Source organism: Lissotriton vulgaris, chromosome 2_1 (assembly GCF_964263255.1).
Source record: "Lissotriton vulgaris chromosome 2_1, aLisVul1.2, whole genome shotgun sequence".
NCBI lineage: Eukaryota > Metazoa > Chordata > Amphibia > Caudata > Salamandridae > Lissotriton > Lissotriton vulgaris.
Genome location: NC_141687.1, coordinates 364,426,098 through 364,435,566, shown reverse-complemented (window position 1 = coordinate 364,435,566; position 9,469 = coordinate 364,426,098). Strand labels below are relative to the sequence as shown.

General features: G+C 43.3%; 1 protein-coding gene across 2 annotated transcripts in view; it reads left to right on the top strand.

Moving 5' to 3' along the window:
• Positions 1 to 8,549: 8,549 nt before the first annotated feature.
• The window catches only part of FOXN1 (forkhead box N1), a 530,094-nt gene continuing 529,174 nt past the window's right edge, over positions 8,550 to 9,469 (top strand). For both annotated transcript variants that reach the window (XM_086955164.1, XM_086955163.1), the window contains exon 1: positions 8,550 to 8,631. The gene's annotated coding sequence lies outside the window, so the exon portion shown is untranslated. The remainder of the gene's footprint in view (positions 8,632 to 9,469) is intronic.

The window sequence follows — 9,469 nt, the reverse complement described above, 5'->3', positions numbered from 1 at the left end:
AGCTCAAGAATGTAACTTTAGGCTATGAAGAAATAGTGTCAGATGACACCTGGAACTTGCAAGGATTGTTTGCTTTCCCTCCCTCTGAATTTGTGCGGCCGCTCTCCATTTCAGGCTGTAGACAATGATCACACTCATATTGCATCACATTGCTCGAATAGCTTTCGTCTTTGCATTTCGTGTGTTTTTAAAAGCATCAGGAAGCAAGAGGGCTAGGAGGATGCTTTGCATGGCTCCTTTATCGACAGTCCAACAGGATCCAGTAGTATTTCATCCATTCGTTTGTTGATCTTTTTGTGGAGGGTTGGGGCTGTTCACTCTTCTCTCTCATTTAGTGTGTATGAATTATTGGGGGTCAAAGAAGCCAAAGAGGGAGGGAGAGAGGCAGTGTTTAAGGCAACAATCTGTCTCTGAACACAGCAGATCACAGGAACGAGGATTTATTGATCTACATGTACAAACAACAGCACCACCAGGAGCAGGATAGCTTCCCTATTTAGCATCCACCTGATTCTCCTCACACAAACTTACGCCATCCACAGTCTATGATGACATCTGTAGCAGAGCAGGCCTCGAAAATTCCACTCACCCGCTTGCTATGGGAAGCCAATTTTTGGCAGGGTGAGAACTCTTAAGGAGTTACTAGTCCCTCGGAATGAAAAGACTACTACAGTAATGGCTAGCAGCAGTATTTCCAGCGCCCAATACTCTCCGATTATAGGTCTGGGGCTCCTGTGCCTCTGGGACAAAAAACACTGCAGGCTTTCACTTCTTCACTGGGAACACAGGCTGTCACAAAAAACTGCAATTTGAATGAAGGAGCTAGTGCCTGAAAGGTAGGCTCTGCACCTTCAGGAATCAGCCGCTATGGCTGGTGTGGAGAGACCAGTGCACTGTTTCTGTGCCCCTGAGATTGAGTATAGCCTAATCCCTTGAGACCTTTTTAGATAGTGGCTTCCGTGCCCCTGTGTGGAGTGTGACCCTTCCCGTCAACAGATGTTCACTGCTGCCTCTTACCTGTTATCCCTTTATCTGACATATCTGTACTAGATGTCTCCCTCCTTCTCTTTACAACACTCTTCCAACTTTAAAGAAATGTCAGCAGTACTGAAATTATTGAATTACTTTTAGTATCATGGCTTGAGTCAATGTGAAGTTGAGATCAGACAACATGGTGGCAATGGCATGTATAAACCTCTGAAACAGGCACATGATCCTGGGCACGCTGATTGAATGGTTGGGGTACTCAGCAGAACATCATCTCTTATTTTTGAAAACAGTCTATATAAGAAGAGTGGATCATTTTCAAGCAGATCTTCTGAGCAGGAAGTTTCCCCCATCTAGAAATTTAGTTCTGTCGCCATCAATTTTCCAGGACTTCTACAGGTGGTTCAGGACCCCTTTCATAACTTTGCACACTGAGAGAATGCCCAAGTTCCACTGTTTTGTCCCAGACATCCAGTAGTGGGAGTCTGGCGGGCTCAACGTTTTACTGCTACAATGAGCTCAGCAGCTTCTTCTTAATGCCTTCCCTTCCTTTCCATTGATTCCCAAGTAATTAACAGGATTCAGGGAAAAGAGAGGGATATGGTACTAGTAGCTTCATATTGACCTCAGAGTTTATGGTCTCCCCTCCTGAAATTCATCGTCCTGTGTCCTCCCTGGAGGCTCTCGGCCCTTGCCTCCCCTTTTCTTTCCATGGGCTTTCCAATTCCAGAGAGACATCCCTGTCGGATTGGAAATTAAGATGAGGGGAATGCAGAGCAAAGAGATCCCTCGTCACTTAGCCAAAGCCATTCAGAATTGTAGAATGCTTTCTATCCGTAAATCCTATTCTCATCACTGGAAGGCCTTTTAGAAATGGTGTAAGAGGCAGAATATCTTTCCATTAGAGAGTAGATTTTCTATGTTTCTTCAATTCTTGTGGGATGGGTTTGACATCACCTCAACATCAACTGTAAGAGCACAACATGTGGCCATCAAAGCATTTACAGACTTTTGTAGATCTCTGGTAGAAGGCTGATAAGATTCTGAAGAGTTTTCCTGGTCTTGTCTAAGCATGGGCGAATTTTGCGAATCTGGCGTTCGCGAATTTTGCGAATTTGTGAACTCGCAATCCGCAAAATCCGCGAATTCTCACGAATTTGCGGATTTTTTTTTTGTGTTCGCAAGGATTTCTGCCAGTTCGCAAGGATTTCTGACAGTTCGCGAGGGTTTTGTAACAGTTCGCAATCGTGAACTTACATGTCGGCTCGCAACGGTCACGATTATGTTGTTTCTACGTCTGGTTCATCATCATAGGTTCCCAGCACCCTCTGTTTCACCCCTGCCACCCTCTGTTTTACCCATGCCACCCTCTGGTACATCAATGCCTTATGCCACCCTCTGGTTCATCATCACTGTAGATTATGGGGGGAAAAACCAAGCACACCTGCCTGCTTCAACTGACATGAATTAATTTGGGGTTGATTTATTAATGTGTTACTGTTTTAAAATTCCAGTCTGGCTGCTGCATCCTTATCTGTAATTTGCTTTCTGTTGCAGTGCAAATTTTTTTCCAGGACCTTTGTGGCCTACTTGTAGCTATTCTATGAGCCTGCTGTGAGGGTCAGAGCAGGGTCATACAATTGTTGCAACTAGCAACTGAACAATTGTTGCAACTAGCAACTGAACTTTGGAGGGGCCCTTGTCAGGAAGCACTACAGGGAACGGTTACTAATGATGAGTTTGAACTTTTGAACCTGCTTTCACTTTTGCAAAACTCGTTTTTCTGCAGAGCAGCATTACAGCAACTTTAATGCCCCACCAAGCTTATATGAGAAAGTTGATTTCTAATCCAAAAGTTATCCAAAGAAAATCAAAAGGCCTCAAATCTAAAAAAAGTGCAGGCAAATGTCAACCTGAGGAGTTATTCCGATAAAAATAATCATTTTCAGAAGGTCTATGCTGCTTGCTAGTAGATTTCTTGTGCGGAATTGCAATTTTTGTAATTTCGCGAGTGCGAGATTGTTGCTGCCCGCCGCACCTACATGTTCGCAATTGCGAACTTACACCGCAAAGAAAAAAAATCCGCTGCGTGCGAATTTGCGGATTTTGCGGGAAAATCGCGAATCTCGCGGATTGCGAATTTACCGAAAATCCGCAAAATCCGCGAGCGTAACGGATTTTCCGCCCATGCTTAGTCTTGTCCATAAACTAGGCCTCTATTCCATCATTCGAATTTTGTTTTGCTTCTGAAAGCTCTTCAAGGGCAACTCTTTGAACTTGTCTACTTAGAATGTGAAGCTCCTCACCGTGAAGACTGTTTTTGATGGAGCGTAAAAGTTGAATAACGGTTGCCTCTATCAATTCTCACCATAAAAAGAGATTTTGATTATTCATTTTTCATGGAATCGTGTGAAATGGTTGGGACGAAAAACATGAGGTTTCATACTGCATCGTAAAAGCATGCAGAAGTGTTTAAACTATGGAAACGTGAAAAAGTAAACAAAGAGAGAAACAGATATTATTTACTTATGCATATAATCACGTGATTTGAAAACTAAACTTAATTAACATTGAAAATGTGCTGACGATAACTATGAAGAGGTGTCAAAATGAAACAAGTTCTACATAACAAAAGCACCTGAAATGATTAAAATGCTTAGCAATGACAAATAGTATGAAAGCTTGTAGCTAATTCTAGTACTGAGTGATAAAAATGTGTATTTTAGAATGGAAACGTAAATGTTTTGAAAATGATAAACATGCAAATAATTTTGGTAGTGCCAAATATTGACATGTAACTTCTAGAAGAAAATTGATGATTGAATTAACTAAGAAAATTGAAATACTTATATTAATGTGTGATTTATAATTATTCATAATGTGGTAATGATTCCGCAAATTTTCATGTATGCCTCAGGTGCTTTTCTTTCCATGATCAAAAACCAGAATGTACCTGAAGTGTTCATTTTAACGCTGTAAGAACTTTTCATTAAGTTTCTTTCTTATGCTCAAAGACAAAGGACTCTCTCATGCTTCAGCAACACTTATGACATAAATGTATTGATAAAATGCAAACCCAGAGAGATCATCTGGGAATGAACAGACAGTGAACAAACTGAATCTTCTTACTTCTGAGGAAAAGATGGAAATATAAAATAATTGAATATGATGATTTTGCAAATGGATTACTTACTGCTTCCTGATTTTTCAGTGAGATATTGATCGCACCACAAACAGCCCACTGTGGATAAACAACGGAAATCATATAAGATGACAAGAACGGATACATTGTGGGTGTAAACTAGAACTTTTGGAAGTATAATTGCCCCTTGGAGGAGTAGTCGGGCTGGCTGCCATTATCCATTTTCCTGCGTGGCATGCTGTCAGGCTGAACTTTGATTTCTCTTTAATGCCAAACCCTTTTGAACTGAAATTTCCTGAAATGACTCGAACCTGCACCTCCCGGCGGGTAAAGTGTGCAGGAGGTAACCTTTCAGCTGAAGGGTTTACTGACTTTCCTCTGGGACGTTGGACTTTGACTCTGCATTATTTGGTTTATATGATCTAAATGCTGAATCTCAATTTTCCCCATGTCTCTCTTTCATTTCCTTCCTAGGCAACCAGTAAATGTTATCCTTCTTTACATCTGTATAACATTGTGTGGCTAATTTACTAATTGACCGTTATTAAATCTGATTAAGAAATGTGATTTCATGTTTCCTGACCATTCAAATTGATGCTTTAGATAAATGATTTTCGTGAACAAATCTAAACGTATTTGAGTCAGTCTTGGAGTGAACCTCATGATTTTGTTTTTTTATTGGTGGTGACAATGGTGAACTGGTACATGAAAATGTGCATGCATTTGGCATTTATTTGAGGTTCTCATAAGAAATTGTCTCACGTTACGCTGAATATCCAAGTCCCTGTTAGCTCACATAAAAGATTCATCAGAGGACCAATGAAAGTAGTAGGTTATGTCATTGGCCCAGTGAGTTAAACGATCAATTTGGTAATTTAGTAGAAGAGAGAAACTTTTGCCCAGTCTAGACGTTGCATTACTTTCTTAATAGCTATCAAATCAACTAGGAAAATAGATGATTGAGGGGACATTTAGTGCTTTGCTTATTCATCCTCCCTTTAAATCCTTTCTAGAAGTAAAACTTGTGCTGTGACCCGATTCTTTGTTCTCGTAAAAAGTAGTTTATCATATGGATCAGGATGTTGTGCTACCAGTATTCTCTCAATCTCCATCTGGTCCCAAGGAAGAGCTCCTACATACTCTTGATGTGAAGAGAGTGCTGCTTATTTATCTTGACAGTTCTATGCCCTTCTGCCAAACTAAATATTTATGTGTGACATTAGGAGAAGGCTTCCTCCTTTGGGTCAACAATTACTTTGGCTTACTCTATGGCATGCATTCCTCTCCTGGATCGGGTTCAAGACAGATCAACTAGAAGCCTGGCACCTTAATGGATTGACATTCAGGGGATTCCTGATGCACAAATTTGTAGGACTGCAACCTGGGTCTTGCCGTATACCTTTGCAGGTATTTACAGACCATAAGTGATGGACAATGATGGCATAAGGGTAATTAGTTACACTTTGTCATAGCAGTCTTTACCTTGTCTTGTTATAATTTCACTGGGTAGCATGAATTTCTGGTGTTGTGTGTTTCTTTGAAACAAAGTCCATTATTGATTTGGTATTCATCATGAATAATAACTGCGATGAGGTATGTGGAGCAGCTGCAGTACGAGCAGGTAACAGCGGTGGGGCTTGGTAAGCGGGGATTTCGAGGACAATGCTGATGGAAAATTAAATAAATAATTAATTTTCCCTCTGAATCGTCCCTCGAAATAGCCCCTTACCTGGCCCCATCGATGTTACCTGCATGGACCGCAGCTGATGTGGAGATAATGTTCCGATTACTTCCTGGTAATCTTAATTATTCCTAAATTTCCTCAGCCCAGGCATGGGATTGAGTCCACTGAGTATTTGCAGTATGTCCTTCCACATAGCTTGTTGTGGCAAGAGATGGAGGGAAAGCTAGCCCCTATATGTCACCCAGTAATGGGTGCAGGGCTTTCATTCTCAGCATTTACGGGAGTTTCCTTTCTTGTGGAGGTGGGTTCATCTCAGAAGTTATGACTGGTATAAACAGGACTTGCAGTAATTTATACATTAACACTTTGGACAGTGGACATGTCAGCGAAAGAAGGGCACCAACCCTATGTTTTCACAAACCAATGTATTTCCAACGCTTAGCGTGCTATTTCCAAGTGCCCTCTGTCCTAAGAAGAAGTTCTGTTTCAGAACGAAACGCGTTGGCTGGCTTTTGTCTAAAATGGAATATTAAACAAGCATTGAAACATATATCAAGACTCAGCGTTTATATACAAGGACACTAGGAGAGTTATCTATCTCTCTCATTTGATTGGATTGACTCACCAAGAGGTGCTTTTTCAAACCGGACACAAAAAAAGGACTTGCAGTAATGAATACGACCCTGAAGTAATCAGGATATTAATTGGTATGGGACGACCCCTCGTTTATGGAAATACTGAGGACGAGACAGATGGGAAGAGTCTGTATAGAGGTGGGGTCAGTGGACTTTAAAGACGACAAATTAGCTTCCACTTTCCCTGGGGAGGTGGGTTCCAAAGAAAGAGTAGAAAGATGGTGAGAAAATGGGATCCCCTTTCCTTTTCACAAAGGCAGTTAAATTCATCTTATCCAGGCTGCTTTCTGACACACTTTCTTTTGTGGCATATAAAAGGGAGAGAAGATCATCACTGCAATACCAGACATTAACGCAATATTACATGTTGGGAGAGTAGGCGGCTCGATGCAAGAGTACTGAGAGATTGCTAATAAAGTAATGCAGTAAATGTCCACAAAATTGCCACCTCTCCTATCACTGGCTAGCCTTATTCTTGTATTGAACCCTGTCAAGAGCTCCACCGCCTTTGAGCTAGGCTTTTATTTGTGCAGTTTTTATAGGGCGGACATTACCCAAAGATGTCAGAGTGCTTTACAATAGTACTGCAGCATCACACAAGTCACATAGATAACACAGTCATAAATAATGAGTAGAAGAAAGAGCATAGGTGCAAGGCTGGGAAGGTGCCAAACAATAAGGAAGAAGAACGGATGGTCCCACCCAGGCCAAGGAGAATCATTGCAGGCATTCTGGGGTGTTTGAGCGCTTTCTGTTATCAACAGCTTACTGCACCATGCGCATTGATTGCACAGTCCCCTCAGAATAAGGGAGTGTCAGACTGAAAGTTTGTGAAGTGTTAGGAGGGAGCCCAATCAATTCAAGAGAGAGGGTTGATTAGAATAGAATAGAAAGGATTTCAGGTCCGATTTAAAGAGTGCCAATGAGGTGGTAGTGCTAGGCTCAGTGGTAGAGAATTCCAGACCCTGGTTGCATTCCCTGAAACGGATTGGGCCATAAAGTGTTCCTTTTTAAAGGCCGCGAGGGGAGTTTCAACTTTCTGCGATGGTCTGGACCCATCAGAAATCTTTACGTGGCCGCCAGGTTCTGTGGAGCAGATGTGTGAAGGCCCTTGGGTGTGATGCCAGCTCTGGCCTCGGTCGGCAACCAGTAATGTGATAACAGTAACAGTGCCATGTGGTATTTCCTTTTTGCTCCAGAGACCAAGCATGTTGACACATGTGAAACTGCTTTTCGTGGAGTGTCATGAATTTTGGGATCGCCAGTTAGGAGAGAATTACAGTGATAGGTTTTAGACATTGACTTTCTGTATTAATAACTTGTTCGCACTACAGAAATAAGTCATACAGTCCTACCAAGTTTAAGGGGTCCTTGTGTGATGGGCTGCTCTAGTCCAAGTGTTTTCTTTGAATTCTGGAAATTGTAGTCTTGTTTATGCCATTAAAACATAAGACCACAAATCCCAGAATTCAATGGAAAAAACATGGACTGGAACAGCACACCAGGCATGGACCAGGGAAACTTGCCATTTATGCACGCACATACAAACAAGGAATACTGACCCTCGAGGAGGAAAACACAGCAGTGGTATGCCAGCGGCACGTCCTGGCTGGAGCAAACATTCACTGTTCTTCACCAAACCCAGTGTTTGCGGTGACGTCTCTCTGGTCACCAGGATCGGAGGAGTTATGAAAGCAGCCCCAGCCGGCTTCCACTTACTCTTAGCACCGAGGCCTACATACAAGTGAAAACTTGCAAAAAGACCACAGGCCATGAAAGAGTGAATGACATAGATACAAAGACGGAAGGGAAGTATAAAAAAAAGACATTACGCGAAGATAAACAGCAAATAAAAAAAGAGGTGGGACCGAGACGAACAGAAATGAGTGCAGTGGACGAGTCATCGCGTTGATCACCTGCAGGACCAGTGTCAGCTCCCAGCACGGGCTGGCTGCAGAACTGCTGTAAAACTTGCAGCTCATTATTACTAAACGCACATGTGCCCGGGGCTGGATAGCAGCTGATATCATAATTATTGTCTCACCCAGGCAGCTGCCTGCTTGCCTTCACCTGATTTAATCACAGGCATATTTCAACAGTTTCCCCCAGCAGCTTTCCCAGCACTCGGCTCTCCGCTGACAGGGCTCCTGACCCAGAGCACGCCGATGGGCTTCGGTGGCCAGGTAAGACGAAACTTTCTCTCCTACTGCGCTGCCTCTCTCGCAACTCAGGTGTGAAGGCCAAGAGCAGAAAAGGGAAAAAAGACGACAGGACACTATGGCCCCCGCCCCCCACCACCCTCTATTTAACGCAGCTGGCGCACTGAGTTACAAGAGGCTGATGGCAATGTGTGAGTGCAGCAAAGAGCTTACCTTTGACCTCTAGCACGGCTGACCCCTGCTCGCACACTAGAAGGCCGGAATCAGGGCGCTGTAGTAACAGGTACGTCCTTCCTAATTCTGAACAGTGTACATATGATCAAGGGGCGTGGCGATCAGTGGTGCAGCAGGTGCAGTAGCGCCGGGTCTAAGAGGCCCCGAGAGGTGAGAACCCGTTGAATTCCAACATTGCTGTATTTAACTACCTAACCACTGGGTAAACAGTGGAGGGAGGGTTGTACTTATAGTCTCTGACTATAAGAAGCGTGGCTAGGACCCTAGGGTACTTGGGCTGCGGCACATTCGTTTCAGACCACTTCTTGTCAGGGCCCAGCTTCTTGGCAGGGGGGACGGCGTCCACCCTATGAAAAGAGTGAGGGGGACGCCATGTACCTCGTTTACCCCCGACTCGAGCCCTGCTTCTTGTACGCAAGTTTGGAGTCCCCAGCGCGAGAACTCCGCGAGCGCTGTGTTTTTATCATGAGATCAGCGTAAAAAATCAAAATATACACCCCGCTCACTCGCTTGAAATGCGCGTGTTTGAAAAGATTCACAGAACAGGTAGAAATAAGCCCCTGAACATACTCGTCTCTAAGCACTTGGGATGTGTGAACAGGGCTGAGCGCAAGACGCCCTGCCCAGA